General features: G+C 40.5%; 1 long non-coding RNA gene across 1 annotated transcript; it reads right to left on the bottom strand.

The window, feature by feature from the left end:
* Positions 1 to 3,646: 3,646 nt before the first annotated feature.
* Positions 3,647 to 22,744, bottom strand: LOC118656105. The gene is made up of 3 exons (XR_004967491.1): positions 22,436 to 22,744; positions 20,876 to 21,020; positions 3,647 to 4,002 (listed from the first exon to the last, which is right to left on the bottom strand). It is a non-coding gene; the product is annotated as an uncharacterized LOC118656105 (long non-coding RNA).
* Between the last annotated feature and the right edge of the window lie 13 nt (positions 22,745 to 22,757).

Below are 22,757 nucleotides of genomic sequence, written 5' to 3'. Positions count from 1 at the left end.
AGCCGGTTTATTAGTTGGAAAAGGGCCTCTATTTTTGCTGGAATTTTCAGTTTTTTAATTACAAACTAACCAATCATTTCAACAAGATTTTAATAGAGATGCTGTATTCTGTCCCCTGTTCCATTAAAAAGCACTTTGGAGGTTAATAAGGAAGTGTTTGTCCCACTCCTTGCCCTCATACATTAAGGGAGCTAAGTGTATGCTCAACATCCTTGAACCAGGAGAGAAAACAAGACCTGAAAAAAATATGTGCATCTGGATGGAGGAGGACAGGTCCATGGTCCATGTAAACACTGGTAGGCAGGGAAAACTTCTTGGAAGAGGCATTATCAGTCCTGGGTCTGCAAGATGGGCAGGGCTTGAGAAAGTAAAAAGATGTGGCAGGACATTGCATGTGGGAGTTCAGGCAGGAGCAGAGAGCAAAATCTTGAGTTAGAAATGGGCAAGGCATGTGTGTTAGTTCAAGTTCTCCAAGAAGAAGACAACACAATGGAATTGAATGTGCAAGGATTTGGTGAGAGGAAATGCCTGTGAGAACATAGGGAGGAGCAGGAGAAGGCTGGGAGAACCATTGGACTGTGATGCATGTCTGACCCTGAGGGAAGGAAGGTTGAGTGGAAGCATCCCAGACTTCCCTGTGGTGTATAGAGGTTTGGGAAAGGCTGTCAGGGAGCCACAGCTAGCCATCAGAGGAGTCCCATGGCTCCCAGAATAGGCTACCTTGGTATCTCTGCCCTGCTCGGTCATTGGCCGGGAGCAGCCTATGAGAATCTGGGAAGCATGGTCTCAATGCAAATGTAATGATGGGTTTCATAGCACAGCATCAAGAATCTTGGTCAATTAACCCACTTCCACTGGAGGTCTGTGAGGTGCACTCTCATGGCCTAACAAGACAGGCTACCTTTACCCAGAGGTGGGAAAGGGTTTCTACCTTCACCTTCTGAGAAATCTCTTGATGGGCAGGCAGACAACATGAAAATGAAGCGTTGGTAGTGCACCTTCCCTTCTTATGCACCCCAAGGGCTGGAGTGTGGACAGTCAGGTCAATGAAGAGTGTGCTGCATGTGGTGGGTGGGCTTTGGGTGTCCGCTTCTCTTTCCTGTGTGCTTTCCTGTACTGCAGAGGCTGGAAAGCGAAACACTACATTTTCTAGGCTCTTTCGCAGCTATCATTCTGTATGCAGATTAAGTTCTGCCGGGTAGATGCTCCATTGGGAGATGTGAACGCCAGAAATGAGGTGCAGGCCATCCTCCTACTGTTTTTAGATGTTTTTTTGCTGGCACCTGAGGTCATGGAAACTATGGGATTTTATGTAGCAGCATTCCAGTGTTCAGTCTCCAACTTGAAGGGTTGGACCAGCTGTAAGAGTTGCGTGAGTGGCAGCTTCCTGATCTCTGAACCTCAGCTACAGTGGTGTGTTCTGCAGAATTCCAGTCCTGGCTTCCTGATTCCCACCTTCCTGGGAGTGGCAGAGGAGGCACGCCCTGGGGAGCTAGTTCAGCAGTCTTCTTTCAGGAGGCCCAGCCTGATACCTGCTTTCTAGCCTCTAATAAACTTAGTTTTGTTTTACAATAGACTTTATCTTTTAGATCATTTTTAGGTTCACAGCAAAATTAGGGGACAGTTGAAATAGTTCTCATATAACTCCCACCCACCCACCACCAATGCACAGCCTCCCTTACTATCAACATCATCCCAGCACAAGAGTGGTACCTTTGTTACAATCCATAACCCTACTTTGACACATTAATGTTACCCAGAGCCTACAGTTTGCATTAGGGTTCACTGTTGGTATTGTATATATAATGACATTTTCCACCATGATAGTATCATACAGAGTGCTTTCAATGCCCTAAAAATCCTGTGTGTTCCGCATATTCATCCTTCCCTCCCCCCTAACTCCAGCAACTACTGTTCTTTTTACTATCGCCATAGTTTTTCCTTTTTCTAGAATGGGGTTGGAATTATACAGTGTGTAGTCTTTGTAGAATGGCTTCTTTCGCTTAGTTATATCCTTTTAAGTTTCCTTCATGTCTTTTCATGGTTTGGTGGCTCATTTCTTTTTAGTGCTGAATAATTGTCTGTTGTGTGGATATGCCACACTTTATCCGTTCACCTACTGAAGGACATGTTGGTTGCTTCCAATGATTTTGTAAGCACCCAATTGCCTGCATGAAATACTTTGATGCTTACTAGTAAATAACAGTACCTACAGGAGTTTTCATTTCCTGCACTTTTGCCTGGTTAACATAAAGGATAAGGTGTCTAAGATACACACTATTGGCATGGAGTAGAAGTCACAACAGAATGGGGCCCAACTGAGACATGAGTTCAGCTGACCATTGTTTTTCTAATTTACTAGTGACCCAGTGCACGGATTTGTGCACATTGAAAGGAAGTTAATTAGAAGGTGGCGGGCAGGGTGGGACTGGGAAAGATGGTTCTGGGCGAGATGGGCCCGACACACCCTGGAGCCAATTTCCCACGGTCTCTCCCAGCATCTGCAGAATGAGTGGGGTTCCTCTGGCAGGTGGGGTCCCTCGGCCTGGCCTGTGGAGATGGGGCCGAAACCGGCTCTCCAACATCCCCAGATAGGTCCCGGAGTGCGAGAGGGCACTCTGAAAAATTGCCGTCATACAGGGTACGGAACGCAAACGCAAGTGTGCAGTAAACCAGATTCAGGGCCGACAGTGCCCCAGCAACAACATAACCCACAGCTGAAGGTAGAATCACATGGCCCCACAAGGAATCGGAGTCCCTCCTCTCTGGTTTCAGGGTCTGTCACCCGAGAACTGCCGCTGCCAAGTCACTGCAGCTCGGCAGCTCCTGTGTTGAGCATCTGCCCCCTGGTGGTCAGTGCACGTGATCGTGGCTGGTCGGATGGTTGGACACTTACTATATTAGCCTTTTATATATATAGATATCCTTCCTCATGTTAGTTGAATTCCTCAAACACCAGCACTTTGTTCTGTCCCCTGTGAGAGTGGAGAGATTACTATCACAGACTAATCTCAAAAGAGAATTGGGGGAGGGAGGGTGTAGTGTTCAGGCTTTCCCATGTGGGAACCAACAAAACTGGACCCCTCTGCCTTTGTGTCTTAGCTCCTATACATAGTAATCCTCTCAGCTGCAAGAATACACTAAGCTTTTTCTCATCTAATGGTTTTCCCACTGTTTCTGGGAACTCCTTCCTCTAGTTCACCAGGTATCTGGTTTTTTTTTTTTTTTTTCATTTTTCAGGTTTTAGCTCAAAAGTTACATCCTTATGATGGACAGAGACTTGACTTAGGGCCATGAACATGCAATACAGTGCACAGATGATGTATTGTGGAATTGTGCACCTGAAACCTATATAATTTTGTTAGCTATTATCACCCTAATGAAGTCACTAAAAAGTAGAAAAAAATGTTACCTCCTTATATAGTGTAAATTCTCACTGTTGTTTTCTAGGGCACCTCCTTTTTTTTTTTTTTTTTTTTACAGAGTGGTGTACTTATTTCAGGCCATAAGAATTTCAAGCTTTACTTTAGATCCAGCAAAAGCTTTGTCATATGTCATCAGTTAAATATGAGGGACAACATAGAAGGGAATTGTTTCCATTATCTCATGTAACAAACCACCTCAGAATTGAGCGACTTAAAACAGCAATTTATTATCAACTCCAGTAATTCTAAAAGTTAACTGGTTTCAACTGGGTGGTTGTTCTGTTGCTTTTTCTGCAGTTTCTCATGCAGTTGTAGTAAGATGGTGACTTGGCCTGGCAAATTCAAAATAGCTTCACCCACATGTCTGGTGCTTTCGCGGGGATGGCTGGAAGACCAATTCAGTTGGATGCTGGGATGGGCAGGCCTCCTTCTTCCATGTAGACCCAAGGTCTCTCCTGGTCCACATGGCCTCTCCACATGGTCCCTGTGTGCTTTTTCCATCTGAGTAACCAAACTTCTTACATGGTGACCTAGGGCTCCCAACAGGACAAAACAGAAACTTCCAGGGCTTCTTCTTCTTTTTTAAAAGATATATTTTTATTGATTTCAGAGAGAAAGAGAGAGGGAGAAAGAGATGGAAACATCGATGATAAGAATCATTGATCAGCTTCCTCCTGCACGAGCCACACTGGGGATCGAGCCCACAACCCAGGCATGTGCCCTTGACCGGAATCGAGCCTGGGACCCTTCAGTCCACAGGCTGACGCTCTATCCACTGAAACAAACCGGCTAGGGCCTGCCAGGACTTCTTAAGGCATATTGCTAGAACACTGCACAGCAGCATGTCTGCCTGCCACATCTTTTGATTAAAGCAAATTACAGCCAGCTCAGATTCCATGTGGACAGGGACTGTACAAGGGTGTGAACACAGGAGGCCTGGTGCATTGGGGTCCATCTTTACAGACTAGCTACAACAGTACTTAAATATTGTCAGTCAATGGACTTTACCAACATCCATGAAGCTGACTAATGAGTAATAATGATGATCATTCGTGATGATGATGATGAATGAGGAGAATTCTATTTGCTGTTTTAAAACTATTTTTCTTCTTGGGAAATGAGATAGCTCATAGGAAACCATAGGCATATTCTCTAGGAACTGGGAGCTAAATGATGATCTAAGAATTTAAAAAGTTAAAAGCTACACATGATGGATGATATTAGTCATCTGGAAAAGTCTTTAGGGCTAATAAGTCCCTAAATCATTTAAGAAAAAAAAGTAGCTATCAAATTTCATAAATAGGAGGATATCAATAGCCTAAAGTAGAGAGTTTGGATTGGAAACTAGAATACAGTAGGCTAAGGAGGGAGTAGGAGGTGGCAACGGAGCAGGGCGAGGGTAACAACTTATTCAAGCAATGCGCCCAGGAGCTCTGATGCACTACTTGGGGGAAGGGGAACTGGTACAGCCTTTTTGGATGGTAATTTGGTAGCAGGTAATAAAACCCTTGAGTGTTAATGTCTTTTGCCCAGTGATTCAACTTCTAAGAAATTAGCTTAATGAAATAATCAGACATATGCAAAGATATATACACCAGGTAATTCACTTAACTTTGTTTTATGGTGAAATATACCTTATATACAAAAGCATGCACAAAACATTGGAGTTTGTTTTAAAGAATTTTAATAAAATAAGTACTGATGTTGCTACCATTTTGGATAACAAGCAAACCATTGTTCCCATGTGCCCTTTCCCAATTTCATGCCTCTTTTCCCCAACCTAAGTAACAACTGTCCTAACCTCTGAACAATCATTTCTTTGCTTTTCCGGTAGAGTTTTACCACTTTTGAATGTATTTCTATATAGTATAATGTTTAGTTTTGTCTGCTTTTGAATTTAATAAAAATGCAATCATAGTATTTATCTATAACAATAAAAGCATAATATGCTAATTAGGTCCAATAATTATGCTGAACAACATTCTGGACATCCTTCCGGACAAAGCTGTAGTGGAGGGGGTCGAGGCAGAGGTGGTTAGTGGCGATCAGGCAGGCAGGCGAGTGGTTCGGGGAGATCAGGCAGGAAGGCATATGGTTAGTGGCAATCAGGCAGGCAGGTGAGTGGTTTGGGGAGATCAGGCAGGAAGGCGAGTGGTTAGGGGCGATCAGGCAGGCAGGCAGGCGAGCAGTTAGGGGCAATCAGGCAGGCGAGTGAGTGGTTAGGGGTGATCAGGCAGGCAGGCAGGCGAGCAGTTAGGGGCAATCAGGCAGGCGAGTGAGTGGTTAGGGGTGATCAGGCAGGCAAGCAGTTAGGAGCCAGCGGTCCTGGATTGCGAGAGGGTGCAGGCCAGGCTGAGGGACCAACCCCCATCCCCATGCACGAATTTCGTGCACCGGGCCTCTAGTGTTCTATAATTTGCTTCCTTTGCTCTCCATTATGTTTTTATGATTCTTCATTGTTGATAGGTATGGTTTCTGTTCTTTCATTTCTATTGCTATATATTGATCTATTTTACCTTGATGAATATGTTCAACTTTCCTAACAATGCTAAACTGTTTTTCAAAGAAATTTTACTAATTTACATTTTGGTGTACGAGTTTCTGTTTCACCACATCATCATCCATACTTGAAATTGTCAGTTATTTTCACTTTTGCCAATCTAAAGTAAAGAGTGGTATCAGTTCAGCAGAACTCTGTGCATTGGTTGCTAAAATCTGGAGGTGTGGGGCTCCAACTACATGCAGGATAGTAAAGATCATCACAGTGCCAGTCACCAGAAATAGAAGTCAAACACTCCTGCACACTGCATCTTGGTTTTTGAGTCGCTAAGGAAAATGTAAGAATCAAGCCACCACAAAAGGACCTGACCCCTCCCTGGTGGAGCCTGAAATCCTGAAATCCAGGGGTGTGCCTGAGGTCATTGATGCATCATTCGAGTAGAGCAAAGGATCACACATTGAGCCTGGAACAGGGAAAGATATTCCCACACAAGGCGATAAGCCCAGCACATATGGTGTGGGCTCTCTATCTTTTAGTAAGGAAGTGTTCCAGGCCCAAGGGCCATTCTTTTGCACCCAAATGGGGGGTTGCAAGGCTATGCACATGAGACTGCCTTTTCTAATGGCTATCTTTTTGTGTGTTTTTCTAACTACAGTTTTATTGAGTTACAATTCACATTTCATACAATTCCCTCATTTAAAGTGTTCAACTCCATGATATTTAGTCTATTCACAGAGTTGTGCAATCATTACCACTATATCATTTTTATGACATGTTTATCACCCCAAAAAGTAACCTTCTATTCATAGCAGTCATTTCCCATTACCTCTAGCCCCTGACAACTACTAATCTACTTCCTGTCTCTATGGGTTTTCTATTTGGGACATTTTATACAAATAAAATTATAGAATATGTGGCCTTACCCGACTGGCATGGCTCAGTGGTTAAGCATCGACTTATGAACCAGGAGGTCACGGTTCGATTCCCAATCAGGGCACATGCCCAGGTTGCGGGCTTGATCCCCAGTAGGGGGCGTGTAGGAGGCAGCCGATCAATGATTCTCCCTCATCGTTGGTGTTTCTATCTCTCTCTCCCTCTCCCTTCCTCTCTGAAATCAATAAAAATATATATTAAAAAAAAAAGAATATGTGGCCTTTTATGACTAGCTTCCTTCACTTAGCACACCATTTTAAAGTTTACCAATATTATAACATGTATCAGTACTTCATTCTTCACTTATTTTACTGTTGGATAATATTTCATTTTATGGATATACTACATTTTATGAATGTATATTTATGGTGAATGTTTATCCATTAATCAGTTGATAAATATTTGGGTTGTTTACTTTCTTACCATAAAACACAAAATCTTAAAACACTTTAATTCCATTTATTGCTCTCATGACTTCCATGAAATTGTTGTCATGTACTCAGTTTAAACATATAAACAATTTAAAACAAATGCATATAAGTCATAAGGGGAATAAATGGAGTTAAATTGTCTTATGATCTTATATTTTTCAGTAAGGAAGAAAATATGTTAATTACAAGGATTGGTACATATGCTGTTTTAGAGTCAATTTTTGTTTTTATTTACCCACATAATTAACCAATTTTTAATTCTTTATTTGTTTTTATTTCAGACCTCCTATCTGAGCTTGTATTCTTTCCAGTATAAATATATGTGTGTAGGAGTGTGTGTGTGTGTGTGTGTGTGTGTGTTTAAATATCAATGTGCCAAGAAAATAAAATACTATCAATGTAGAATTCTATACCTAGTGAAAATATCTTTCAAAAATGAGAGCAAAATAAAAGCATTTTGAGGTAAAAACACACAGTTTGCCAGCAGCACACCAGCACTAAAGGAAATGCTAGTGACTATAGCTAGTAATACCCTCAACACATTGAAGATGCCATTTCCCTGGCTTCCTGCTTCCACTGTTGCCTTAGAGAGCATAGCTCTTAATCTGTCTATTGCTCTTTTCAAAGTAAACTAACTTTTATCCCTGACTGTTTTTTTATTAAATCCTCACCCAAGGATATTTTTCCATTGATATTTAGAGAGAGTAGAAGAGAAAGGAAAAGACAGAGAGAAATACCCATGTGAGAGAAACACATTGATTGCTTGCCTCCCGCACTAGCCCCGACCAGGGCCCTGGGTTGGAGAGGAGCCTACAACCCAGGTACGTGCCCTTGGCCAGAATAAAACCTGGGACCCTTCAGTCCTCAGGTCGACACTGAGCCAAACTGGCTAGGGCTCCCTTGCTGCTTTTAAGTTATTTTTGAATTTTATCTTCTGGGTTCTGCCTTCAGGTAGTCTTTGGCCTGAATATTCTTTATTTCCTTGCAGACTCTTTGTTGTTTTTGAAAATGTTCTCAGCATGATAATTTGTTTTCTGTAGGAGTTATCTATCTGGGAACTTGGCCTGGCATGATAGCAGAAATAAAACATCAAATTTTATAAGAAAAAATTAGAAACAATCTTACCACCAAACAGTAGCTATTGGTTAAATAAAATGATACATCCTTTCAGTGGAATGCTCTACAGCCATTTAACTCATCTTTTTTTTTTTTTAATATATTTTTACTGATTTCAAAGAGGAAGGGAGAGGGAGAGAGAGATAGAAACATCAATGATCCAAACCAATGGACATGGACAATAGGGGGGTGAGAGCATGAGTGGTGGGGGGGAAGATGGGGGTTAATGGAAGGGATGAGGACAAATTTGTAATACCTTAACTAATAAAGAATTTAAAGATTAAAATAAAGGAAACATCAATGATGAGAGAGAATCATTGATTGGCTGGTTCCTGCACGCCCCCACTGGGGATCGAACCCGAAACTTGGGCATATGCCCTTGACAGAATTGAACCAGGGACCCTTCAGTCCACAGGCCCACTCTCTATCCACTGAGCCAAACCAGTCAGGGCTAACTCATCTTTTTAAAAGGAAAAGTGTTAGAAGAGCAGAAAATCTTAATATGATCAAAGGTAGGGGTTGAATTTGTATGTTTTGGGAGCTTCCTGAATGTTAGGCATTGTCCTGTGAATATTTATATGGACTACTGTTTTAAATCCATACAACAGCCTTATGACATAGGGATAATTGATCCTCATCTAAAGAAGAGGAAAGATTCAGAAACATTTAATAACCTGTCCAAGACCATCTCCCAAGGACAAATAAAACTATAACTATGTATACTTATCTGAATAAAAGATAATAATAGAAGGCTGGACTTTGTCAAGAGCCAATTAAAGATGAAAGAGTAAGCTTTTGGGGGGATCTGTCTAGCTCTATACAAGTGGTGAGGACACTAACTGACTGATATGAAGCCAATTGGTCCAGTGTATCTCTGTAATGGTGTCAGACAATTATTACAGAGCCATGGATTGCATCCACTAACTCTTCTGCTTTCACTCCATGCCATCAGCTACCTTCTAACCATCACATTTTCCTGCAGATGAAAGGATGTGTGTACCAGCTTCATCACCTGAGCAGTGATATTTCTGACTATAAAATAATAAATACCTTGAGCCCTGGACAGTGTGGCTCAGTTGGTTGGGTATCCTCCTGTGCACCAAAAAGTTGCCAGTTTGATTCCCAGTCAGGGCACATGCCCAGGTTGCAACTCGATCCCGGGTAGGTGTGCCTGCAGGAGGCAGTCAATTGATGTTTCCCTCTCACATTGATGTTTCTCTCCCACCCTCCCTTCCTCTCTCTCTCTAAAAATCAATTTAAAATTTTTTTCCAAGACAAATTATAATACCTTGGCCTTTGAGTTTATTTATCGGTCTCTTGTAGGTTAGATCATGTGACCCACCCCTCTGAGCTCTGTCAGTTTTTGGTGCTCTGACATAAATGAGTTTCCAGACCTACAAAGCTGAGGACCAAGGGGACTTGTCCAAGGTAATGCAACTGGGAGCCCCTCATTGGCAGCCAGCCAGCCTTTCTGATATATTTATCTTGTTTAATTAAGGTGCATTTTGAATAAGTTGTTGAAATCTCCCTATTACTGTTTTTATCTCTTACATCCAAACCCAGCCTTCTATATTCTGCATTGTGATGCTGGGTCTAAAATTCTAAAAACCACATTTCTGCTTTGTCAAGGAGCCTGAAAAGCTAGAGGAGGAAGAAGGAGCTTGCTCCTTCTTTTGCTTCCTAAATTTTTCCTGTTTCTGTGAGCATAACACTAGCATCACTTCTTCATCCCAGCAGTTTTAGTTCCTTCCTGTAGCAGCAGCTTAATTCAGTTTGGAGTTGTTCTCAGTATTGCAGGGTCAGATTCATCCTGCCCTCTCAGAGATCCTGCATCAGCTGTCCATGTTCTCTCTTCAGAGGTCAGCAACCTCTTCTGAGTTCCTAAGTTGTAATAATTCCAGTGTATTTCCTTTGTTCCCGAGTTCTAGGGGTGTTAAACGCTACTTGCAGTTGCTACCTCCGTGACATCTCTTTTGCCCTTTCATTCACTTAGTTAACAACTTTATACCTAGATGACAATTATATTTTCTCTGTTCTAATAACTGGCATGGTTTCTGTCTCTTGACTGTATCTTTGAATGATACAGATGTATATGAGTTGCAATTTTTCTGCTTCTTTTATTGAAATTGGCAAGAAGATATTTACTCATGCCTAAGAATCTGTATATGATTTTCAAAAACAAAAACGAGATGAGTTCACATCAAACAATTTGTCAAAATAGGAAGAAAACGGGAAGAAATAAATGAACAATAGAGTGGCACATTTTGTAGATATTTGATTTGATTTTTTTCTGCATTCTTCATAACTGAGCTCAAGATGCTCCCTTGTCCTTTTCTTAGTTTTGGAAGTCAATAAATCCCAAAATAACACCATTACAGTAAAACAAGCTGCATAGCCCAAAGATGGATTTGCTGGAATGATGTCAAATGATTGTTTCCATAGTACCGAGTGCTTACTTTATGACTTTCTTGGAGCTGAGATTTCAAAAGGTTATTATTTTGGCCTGAGGAGAGGCTTGAAAGGATATTCTAGGAGAAAGGAGCATGGCTTAACAATTGCTTACTTCTGGGAGGGTTGTGGGGCTCCCTGAAGGGCAAAGAAAGAACCACTCATGTTTTTGAATACTGTGTAGCCAATTGTCTCCAAGAGCAAAAATGATTTAGCTGGTATGTCAAAGAAATAAGCCAGTCCTGATGGTTAAACCAAAATTTGAATTTGTGACTTTGAGTAATTATTCACGTTGCCAAGAAATTTACATGCTTTGGATATTTTTAGAGCATACCAGTTTGAAAAGGAAAGCTTCTTAAGCAGTACTGCCCTAGGGAATAGCATACATTTCCTTCATTTTCCCTGAAATCTGGGACCTCCCTCCATCACAGGTCTAGGTTACTCAGATATAGCTTAAGGCAGAGTTTATGGATATAATTGTCTGTTTTTGTATTTCTGAGCTAAGCCAAGCACCACCTATTTCAGAGGAAGTGTTTCCATGTTAATATTATATAAAAGCAGCCAGATATTCTGACGCCTGTTTGAGGGCTATGATTACAAGACATGGAACCTGCCCACCATCACACACTCGTCTTTCCACACCAATGCTATTTGCATCAAATGGCATTGCATAGCCAAAGTATTTTACTCCTAATTCCTTGCTACAGTTAAAACACTACCACCAGTAAAACCTCCATTCTAATTTTTACCTTGCCTCATTCACACAGTTTTCTTAATCATAGTCTTTTTTCAAACTTAAATAACCTCACAAGACACTAGCCTTAGAATTAGATAGAAGTGATGGTTGTAAAACATTATGAATGTACTAAATGCCACTGAAATATATACTTTTTCATTATTAATGGTTAATACTTTTTAAATTAATAGTTAATCATATATATTTTTATTGAATTTATTGGAGTGGCTTTGGTTGATAAAATTACACAGATTTCATCATCTGTATATTGTATTGTGTGTTTACTACCCCAAGTCAAGTCTCCTTTCATCACCATTTATCACTAAATTTATATTATATGTATTTTACCTCAATAAAAAAAGAGAGAAATGACCAATATCAGGAATAAAAGGATGGACAGCACCACAGACCCTATAGTCATTAAAAGAATCATAAGGGAATACTACAAAGAACACTATGTCCATCATTCAACAACTTGGATAAAATGGACAAATTCCTTGCAAGACACAAATTACCAAAATGCAAGGAGAAATAGATAGTTTGAATAGCTGTATACCTAGTAAAGAAATTGAATTTGCAGTTAAAAATCTTCCAACAACAAAAAGAAATTCCAGGTCCAGATGAATTCTACCTAATATTTAAGTAGGAAATTTCTACTTAATTTTCATTTCTACTTAATTTTTTTCCAGAAAACAGAAGAGGAGGAAAGCTATTTTATGAGGCCAGAATCTCCCGTTACCAAAAGCAGAAAAAGGCAATGGGGGGATAAGGACACATATGTAATACCTTAATCAACAAAGAAAAAAAATTAAAATATAAAATAAAATCATAAAGAAAATGAAAGCTATGGATCAACATCTCTCAGCAACATATTAGAAAATAAAATCTAGGAATATATAAAAAGGATAATCCATAATAACCAAGTGATATTCATTCCAGGAGTGCAAAGCTGATTCAATAATTTGAAAATCAGTCAATGTAATTTACCATATTAACAGACTAAAGAAGAAAACCCACATGATCATCTCTCAGAAAACTAGAAATAAGAAGGAATTTTCTTAACCTGATAAAGAGCATCTGCAAAATAACTACATCTTAATGGCTTAAAAAAAAACACAAAGCCCTACATACTAAGTTAAAAAACAAGGGCAGGATATAGAAAGGAAGAAATAAACTGTCTCTATTTGCAGATGACAAGATTGTCTATATAGAAAATTTCATAGAATCCACTCAAAAAGCTCAGAGAATGAATAAGTAATTTAGCAAGATCAGAGGATATAAAACCAGTATGTAAAAATTTAATTGTTATACATTGGCAATGAACAATTTAAAATTTTAAAAATGTAAAATATGATAGCACACACAAAAATGGAAATACTTAATTATAACTCCTATGGAAATAGTTATGTGCAGGATCTGTATACTAAAAACTATAAAATAAAGGTCAAAGAAGGTCTAAATAAATAGAGATAGAAAATGTGTCCATATATTGTAAGACTCAATATCGTTAAACTGTCAATTCTCCTCAAATCGATCTATACATTTTATGTAATCCCAATCAAATTCCCAGCAGGAGTTTTTGTACATAACATTGATTCTAAAATGTAAATGTACCCACCGTAAATTAGAACAGCCAAAACAATTTTGAAAAAGAACAACAAAGGACTCACACTATTTGATTTCAAGGCTTACTATAAAGCTACAATAATCAAGTCAGTGTGTTAATTGGCAAAGGCCTATGGTTACAAGGCATCAGGCATATTGCCCCCTACCTACACCTCTCCCAAGTGCACACTGAAGCAACCTGAATCAATGATACTTTGAATCTCAAAGCAGGCACATGGCAGAAACTTCTAATTGTTCCAAATATCTACTCTTCCCTCTTCTGATATTATTTGAGCACATAATAGCCCACCTAGAGAATACATTTTTCCTTCTCTTCTGTAATGAAGTGTGGTCATATAACTAAGTTCTGACCAATGGAATGTGAGCAGAAGTGTCTCAATCATCTTCCAGTTCATGCCTTTAAAAGGACATGGCATATGAGGCGGGAATGGGAGCCATGTCTGACCATGCAAGAAGGGCCATCCCAGAGCATGGTGGAACAACTTAGAAGGCGTCTAGGGTTCTGAAACCTCATGGAGCAGAGCAAACTTACTCTCTATTTTATTTATGCCACTATTATTTAATCTCTGTTAAACAACTGAAAACATAACCTAACAAAAACAGGGATCCAGTGTTCCCTGTCTTGCTTTCCAAATGCAGAAAAGTTTAAAGAATTCAAGACATTACCTTACTGATCACACCCTTTTGACATATGTAACCCCAAGCCTAGTCCCACCCTTACTTCTTTCCTTTTCTCAACGTACTCTTGCTCTCCATTCTCTTTCAGCTCCTGGCTCTATGTTAATTCATTTGTGTTGTTGTTTACTCTTTTGTCTTTGCAGCATTATATCCATTAACAATTGGCTGCAAAAGCAAAAGTAGGGATAAAAATTTAAAGGGTACAGTGAGCATCCAGCATAAATAGTTTGCAACAGCCACTGAAAACTGTAGGCTGTTTTTTCCTACTCTGACACTTTTTTTTCCTCCTTTTTGAGCATTTTACAAAGTATTCATACAGTCTAGATCAGCTGTTCTCAATCTTTGGTCGCAACCCCTTTGGGGGTCGAACAACCCTTTCACAGGGGTTGCCTAAGACCATCGGAAAACACATATATAATTACATTTTGTTTTGGTGATTAATCACTATGCTTTAATTATGTTCAATTTGTAACAATGAACATACATCCTGCAGATCAGATATTTACATTACGATGCGTAACAGTAGCAAAATTACAGTTATGAAGTAGCAACGAAAATAATTTTATGGTTGGGGGTCACCACAACATGAGGAACTATATTAAAGGGTCGCAGCATTAGGAAGGTTGAGAACCACTGGTCTATATACATTACAATCTAGGGAGGCAATGTGTCTTGAATGCTCTCCCCACTATTTTTATTCCTGTTAGAATAGTTAAAATGTAGCTGCTTTATTTGTGTAATATTCAGCCAACCCTCAAAAACCACTTACAAAAGAGTGTTCATAAAACATTCATTTTTTTCATCTTTATTTATGGAAATTAACTTTTATAAAGCAAAGAAAGCAAAATTCCACCATGTATAATAGTGCTAATAACCTAAAAGATATATCAGTCTTTACCTGTAGGCACTAATTTTCATGTACTATGAGTTAAATAATATTGCATTCCAAGTGTTTATTCTCCAGTGTCTTGGTGAAGACAAATTCTCATTTTAAAATAAAAAATTGAACATGTTAGTAAACCCTTTCCTGCAATTTTATTTGTTTTCTTTTAACGCTTAGGAATTTTCCTACCTGATTTTTTTTCTGTACTAGAAGAAAAATATAGGCATATTAAGAGGCACTATTTGCAATAATATCATAAATATTTTTAATGTAAGATGTGCCCTTTGGGGTGATGGAAGTTCACTTAATAGATCCCGCCCTATTTGGAAATAAGAGTAATTATCATTTATTAATCACTGAATACATGTTAAGAATTGCATCTTTATTCACACTATTGCTTTTTATCATACCAAAGTCTTTCCCCTTCCAAAGTTACATAGATAACATTAAATCTGATAGGCATAAACACAAAATTTACATAGACTATTTTAAATGTATTTATTTAAAGGATATTTTAATGTTGCAAATTGCCAATAATAAACTTAATATGTGATGCTTTCTTTTTTTACTATTTGTGATAGAAGACCAATCTAATAATATTCATATCTGAACTTATCTAATCTAATAAAAGAGAAACATGCAAATTGACCGCACCTCCGCTATGCCCAGCCATGCCCACCAGCCAATCAGAGCAACTATATGCAAATTAACCCAACCAAGATGGCGGCCGGCAGCCACGGAGCTGGAGCAAGCAGGAGGCTTGGTTGCCCTAGCGATGGAGGAAGCCAAGCTTCCTACCTGCCCTGGCCAGCTGAGGCCTCCATTCAAGGCAACAAAGTTTCAATTACAGAAGATAAATAAATCCCAGATACCTGCTTCCAGCCAGCCTCCACTGGGAGCTTGGGTGGCTGGGGGGTGTGGCTAGCCTGCAAACAGCCATCAGCCCCTCACCCAGACTAGCCAGGCATCCCAGCGGGGACCCCCATCCTGAAGGGGGTGTGGCCAGCCTGCAAACAGCCATCAGCCCCTCACCCAGGCTTGGCCAGGCACCCCAGCGGGGACCCCCATCCTGAAGGGGGTGTGACCAGCCTGCAAATACCCATCAGCCCCTCACCCAGGCTGGCCAGGCACCCCAGCGGGACCCCTACCCTGATCCGGGACACCCTTCAGGGCAAACCAACCGGCCCCCACCCATGCACCAGGCCTCTATCCTATATAATAAAAGGGTAATATGCAAATTGACCCTAACAGCAGAATGACTGGGAATGACTGGTCACTATGACACACACTGACCACCAGGGGGAAGACGCTCAATGAATGAGCTGCCCCCTGGTGGTCAGTGCGCTCCCACAGCAGGAACTCTGCTCAGCCACAAGCCAGGCTGATGGCTGCCAGTACAGCAGTGGCGGTGGGAGCCTCTCCCGCCTCCTCAGCAGCGCTAAGGATGTCCGACTGCAGCTTAGGTCTGCTCCCCACTGGCAAGTGGACATCCCCCAAGGGCTCCTGAGCTGCCAGAGGGATGTCTGACTGCCAGCTTAGGCCCAATCCCCCAGGGAGCGGGCCTAAGCCAGGAGGTGGTCATCCCCCGAGGGGTGTCAGACTGCGAGAGGGCACAGGCCAGGCTGAGGAACCCCCCCCCCCCCAGTGCACAAATTTTTGTGCACCGGGCCTCTAGTAAACCTTATATGTGGATAAGCAGCAATTCTATTGGAATCCTTTGCTAGTTCACTGTAAAAAATAAGCTTACTCCACAGGCTAATTTTATTAAAAAGAATCAATTCTGGATAAATTTTTTCTGTGCCCACGAGTAAAGATAATAATAATGGTTACCATTTATTGAGTGTTTATGATGTCCCAGGCACTATGCTAGATCCTTTACATACAGGTGCATTATATAACTTTCACAAGAACCACTACCCTGTGTGGCAGCTATTTTATCTCTACTTTACAGTTGAGGAAACTAAGTCTCAGAGAGAATTAAGTAAATTACTCAAATTATCCAATGAAAGTGTGACTTAGCTGAGGCCCAAATTCCTGCTTTTAATCATTTCAGGAGCATCACTGCATGACTGCATGCCAAAACATTTGAGTAAAAAGTGTGTGTGTGTTGGGTGGGGGGAGGGAGGGTTGACTTAGTCATTAATTACTGGTTACTTGGTGTCATACAACTTCCAGTTGTTGTACTAAATTCAACCAAGGTCTGTATTGAATTCCTTTACTCTGATTTCTCATGTGGCTAAAAGTCCAAGGGGAATTGGTTGAATTTTATCAGCTCTAAAGTTTCCAAATCATTTGGAGGCATATAACTCTTATAAAAAAAAAAAAGGATTCTTAAAAATCTCAATTATATGATTAAATGGCAGTCACATTCACACATATATATGCAAAAAGATGGTAATAATGGATGAGAAATAATTGTAGTAATAATGAAATAACAAGACAGTAATTAAATATTAGGGTAGGGATATTTGAATTAGAACTTGTGGAAGTTGAAATGTTGACGTTGAAATGAAGCTTTTCTCTTCAATTTAGAAGTAATATGTTTATATTACCTTAAAATATTAGGGGGAAAGCTATTTCATGAAGACTTCCTTCCCCTTGCCAGACTATCCTGCAGAATCCCAGTAAGCTTTCACAGATGATAGCTGAATTTTTTTTTTAATTTTAGGTTTATAACCCAAGAGGAATTCTCTAGGCCTTAAGTAGTTTACCTTAATGGACAAGAAACTCTGTTGGAAGATAATTTCAAAAAGAAGTAAAAAATTTAAATTTTAAAACTTATACGAAAGGCTCTGTGTGAACCAGTATTTAGAATATTCTTTTAGTAATCTAGAAACTGTAATCTGTTGCCAAAAAATCCTTATCTTTTTTGTTGTATTTCCAATTAATACCAAAAAAGAATATGTAATGACAAAGAAAAATACTTCACACCTAAGAAAGATAACTTACTGAAAGGAATACTCATAGATAGGATAAAAATAAAATAAATCATAAATATTTTGCTGAGAATTTCAAATAGAACAGTCATAGATGGCTCATGATAAACACATGAAAAGATTTTATCCATAGCTTGTAATCCCAAAACACTTCTCAGGCCTCTCTTGATTGACCCTGAATAAAAGTCTTACTTCAGGTGACCAAAAAAAAGGCCCATTAATGTTGCTCATGCATTTCAACATAAAAATGGAATGGAATCATTGACTACAGGTAGAAATGTGCAAAACTATTCAAGATAAATATGCTGCTTTGCGGCTACACATTCACTCCACTTTTGTCTGCCAACTTGATTTTTGAATTGGGCACTCATGGATAAAAGGTGTGTGATCTGAAAAAATAGTGTGTGTCTTTTAAAAGTCAGTGTCACGTACTGTCATTCCTTTTGGCAAAATTTATGTTACATGGTACGAGACCATGGGCTGAGCTAATGTAACATGATGCATTAAGAACCACACATGATGACTGCAATATGTGTCAGAACAATGAATTGTTATATCAGATACCTGTTCAGCTGTAAATAGGACCCTCTGTAAGTCACTGGCGAAAGGATTGTATTCTCTCCTTACCTGTATAGAACTCCTATTATCTAAAACAGCGGTTCTCAACCTGTGGGTTGCGACCCCTGAAAATAGATCCTGCATATCAGATATTTACATTATGATTCATAGCAGTAGCAAAATTACAGTTATGAAGTAGCAACGAAAATAATTTTATGGTTGGGGGTCACCACAACAGGAGGAACTGTATTAAAGGGTCGCGGCATTAGGCAGGTTGAGAACCACTGAACATGCAGCTGTCCAACATCCTTATTCTGTGGCCTGTGGCCATTTGAGTTGTATGTTTAATACACTCAGACAATGAGAACACAGCACATTATGAAAGCCACGGTTGGAGATATTTTTTATTTCATAGGGATTTTTCTTCCAAAGATCCAATGGCTATATCTTCCCCTCCCCTCAGTGAAGAGACATACTCATGGAGCTCTAATGGAGTCTAACGAGAAAGCCCTTTGGGCTGCTAATAATGGAAGTCTCATAAACAGTAGCTTAAATGCCCAAGGATTTGTTTTTCTCAGGTAAGATAACTAGGGATAGGCAGCTGCTGGTTTTGGTTCAGCAGCTCAATGATACCAGGGCTGCTGTCTCTGAAATGTTTGTCTTTCCCTCATGGTTGAAAGATGGATGTTTCACTCCAGTTATTCCGTCTACTTTCATGAAAGAAGGGGGCGGGGAGGGGCAGTTCCTTATATTTGTCTCTTTTATCAAGAAATTCAAAGCATTTTCAGCAACCACCTACATATTTCCATCTATATTTATTTGCCCAGAATTGTGCACTTGGTCACTTCCAGCTGCAAGAGAGGTTGAGAAAGTAACCCCTGCAATGGAATCAGGTATGGAAGAGAGTCTGGGGAATTACTGTTGGGTAAGCCAGTTAATAGTATCTTCCTTAGATGTCACTAATAGTATGGGGGAGACTTTAAACAGTATAATTATGGTAAAAAAAATTAATATTGACTTCTACCTCACAGTAGGCATGCCTGCATAATACTCTCCTCTTAGGGTTAGTACTGATCCCTCCCATGGTTAGTACTTTCTCATGGTTAGTGCTCGTAGGGTTAGTACTCTAGTATACAAGAAAGGGCCTTCAGTAGGTCTACCTCCTCAAAGGCCAGACCCAAAGATCAAGTCCTGGAGACAGACAGTGTGTGTGTGTGAGAGAGAGGGGATGTTTCAGATTATTTTAGTAGCCCATTTGCTGAAAGGGAAGGTTCTGTGACATTATTAAATGGGGGAAATAGTCGTTTTAAAGCAGCATTCATTCATTTAATAAATATTTATTGAGTGCCTATGATGTGCCAGGCATTGCTACATGCTGGGATACAGTGGTAAGTAAGTCCAACATGGGTCCTTTGTATACGGAGTAAACAGTCAAATATTAACTCAGCATGATCTCATTAATGATAACATGTACATCTCTATATTCATTTGACTATATGTCCCACTGTGTTCTTAGTCTCCTACTTAGGATCTCCTTCCTAGGTGACATTTATTTAATGAACACTTTGTATGGGGCTTAATAAGTATGAGCACTATCCTAAGCACTTTATAAATATTAACTCATTTCAGCTTTATAACAACCTTATGAGGTAGGTACTATTATTATTATCACCCACATTTCACAGATGAAGAAACTGGCACATAAAGAGGTTAGTAACTTGTCCAAGTTTACAGTTAGTAAGCAGAGGTAGGATGTGACCCTAGACCAGGGGTGGGCAAACTTTTTGACTCGAGGGCCACAATGGGTTCTTAAACTGGACCGGAGGGCCGGAACAAAAGCATGGATGGAGTGTTTGTGTGAACTAATATAAATTCAAAGTAAACATCATTACATAAAAGGGTACGGTTTTTTTTTTTTTTTTTAGTTTTATACATTTCAAACGGGCCGGATCCGGCCCGCGGGCCGTAGTTTGCCCACGGCTGCCCTAGACAGTTGGGCCCCAAAGTTAAAACTCTTTACAACTACTGTAAACTGACAGTAGGAACAATTTCACCTGATCCCCTATCCTTATAAATGTGGCCAAACTTCATGATCTAAACGCAGGGCCTCAAGCATACAATATGGTGCTCACAGACACAGATAAACACGCTGTTTTTGAGGGCCTGGGCATAGGCCTGGGTACACAGCAATAGTGGCAGAGGTGTTTTGGCTGGTGTGTTGTTACATTTATTTATTACTGGCTTACAGGAAAGTCATAGATACAAAATCATTAAAACAAAGAGAAAAAGGACAAAAGGGTGGAAGTAGAGTTGGGGTTGGGGTGATAGGGAGTATTTACATTAGAAAACCTAGGATGAGGGAAACTCCTGCAAATCAGCCCAAAACCAAGCTCTGAGGTTCTGGAAAACAAGGCAAAGAGGAAAATATGAAGAGTTATATGGCTTTTGTTATCTGACTGAAAGAAGATCCTTGACAGTAACAAGAGCCCTAGTTACACAATCCTTTGGTTTGTGGGTTTGGCGGCGGCTGTTGCTTCTTTGCCTTATGGGACTGCCCAGTAACTTTGTATCAGTGAGCTACTGGATTTCTAATGGTAGCATTTACCTTTGGTGAGTCTTCTAGGTTTTTGGTTTTCTTTTGATTCCACTCATCCCTGCCCCCAGTATTTCATGGCTCTGCTGCTTCACTTGAAATTGCATTTCAGTGTGCCAGCCAGTTGGACGGCAGTAGTTACTGAGTTTAGCTCCTGCTGTGTACAGAACACAGGCGTAGATTAGAGGAGGAATATTTATGGAAGACAAGATTCTTGCCTCTAAAGAAGTTTATAATCCAACTAGGAGAGTGAGCACACACTTGTGAAAGACTCAATAGTTTTTAAAAGAAAAAATGAAAATTAATATTGGGTGATTCCAAAGTATGGAGGGAGCATTGAACAGGCGGGGGGGGGGGGGGGGGGGTCTGTCGTGGTAGATTTTCTCCAGAAGGTGGGGTTTGATCTTGGATTTAAAATAAGGGTATTAGCCCGGCTGATGTGGCTCAGTGGTTGAGGTCACTATTTGATTCCTGTCAGGGCACATGCCCAGGTTTTAGGCTTGATCCCCGGTAGGGGGCATGCAGCGGGCAGCTGATCCATGATTCTCTCTCATCATTGGTGTTTCTCCCTCTCTCTCCCTTCCTCTCTAAAATTAATAAAAATAGATTTTAAAAAGTAAAATAAGGGTATTGGACTGGTAGGGTGGAAGGGTGTTTCAGAGCCAGAATGAGTAAATCAAGTGTAGGGAAGGGCAAAGACACTAGATGGATGCCCAGCCTTCCTTGGGGAACTCCATCAGGAAGAGGCTGATGCAGAGGGGCACCTCATTTTATGCAACAGATACATTTTTTCTTTGAAAATAGAAAACAGCAAGAGGCCCGATGCACGAAATTCGTGTAAGAGTAGGCCTTCCTTCCCCTGGCTGCCAGCACCGGCTTCCCTCTGGCACCTGGGACACCCCCCACCCCCTTCATTCAGAAGGTCATCCAGAAGGACATCCGGTCTAATTAGCATATTATGCTTTTATTATTGTAGATCAGTGGTTCTTAACCTTCCTAATGCCCTGACCCTTTAATACAGTTCCTCATGTTGTGGTGACCCCCCAACCATAAAATTATTTTCGTTGCTACTTCATAACTGTAATTTTGCTACTGTTATGCATCGTAACATAAATATCTGATATGCAGGATGTATTTTCATTGTTACAAATTGAACATAATTAAAGCATAGTGATTAATCACAAAAACAATACGTAATTATATGTTTTCCGATGGTCTTAGGCGACCCCCAAAGGGGTCGCGACCCACAGGTTGAGAACCGCTGTTACAGCTGGTGGAAAGTTACTGAGCATCTACAGTGCGCCAGGCACTGAGCTTCCATCTTCCTCTCCACTCGGTGAAGGGGGAGTTATTTCCGCTCCGCCCACGAGGCAACAGGCTGGGTAGGGAGGTTCAGTGGCTCCCGTGCCCAATGTCATCTGGCCTTTAAAGGGGGGACCCGAATGTCAGTTGGTTTGACCACCAGGCCCAAGCTTTTGTGTGCCACACACATTTTCGTAAGTTGAATATTTAAGTTACACCCTCGGTGATGACTACCTAAGTCCCTAGTCATTTCCTTTAGGAGGTACATACCTACAGACACTTTTTGCAGGGGTCTGGGGTAGAGGGTAAGCATTTTCTTGACTGCGTGCACGATGGTAGTTTATTTCATGAAAGGTACATCGCTTTGCCCTGTTTGATACCAGATAACGACACCGAAAATATCTTTAATATGATTTTTGGCCACTAAGCGGGTAATCTCGCAAAGCCATGTCACCGCCCAACCTGTCCGTAGGGGAGACACTGAAGTTTCCCAACACACCCGGGCTGTGGCGACCGGGAAGAGCGTACAGCTTGTGTCCACGCTCAAGGGAGGGGAGAGCTAGAGGAGTGCTGTAGGGAGAGACGGAGGCTG

The sequence above is a fragment of the Myotis myotis genome, unplaced genomic scaffold, assembly GCF_014108235.1.
Source record: "Myotis myotis isolate mMyoMyo1 unplaced genomic scaffold, mMyoMyo1.p scaffold_m19_p_5, whole genome shotgun sequence".
Taxonomy (NCBI): Eukaryota; Metazoa; Chordata; class Mammalia; order Chiroptera; family Vespertilionidae; genus Myotis; species Myotis myotis.
Note: the sequence above shows the minus strand (reverse complement) of the source record. Positions and strands in the feature narration are given on the sequence as shown.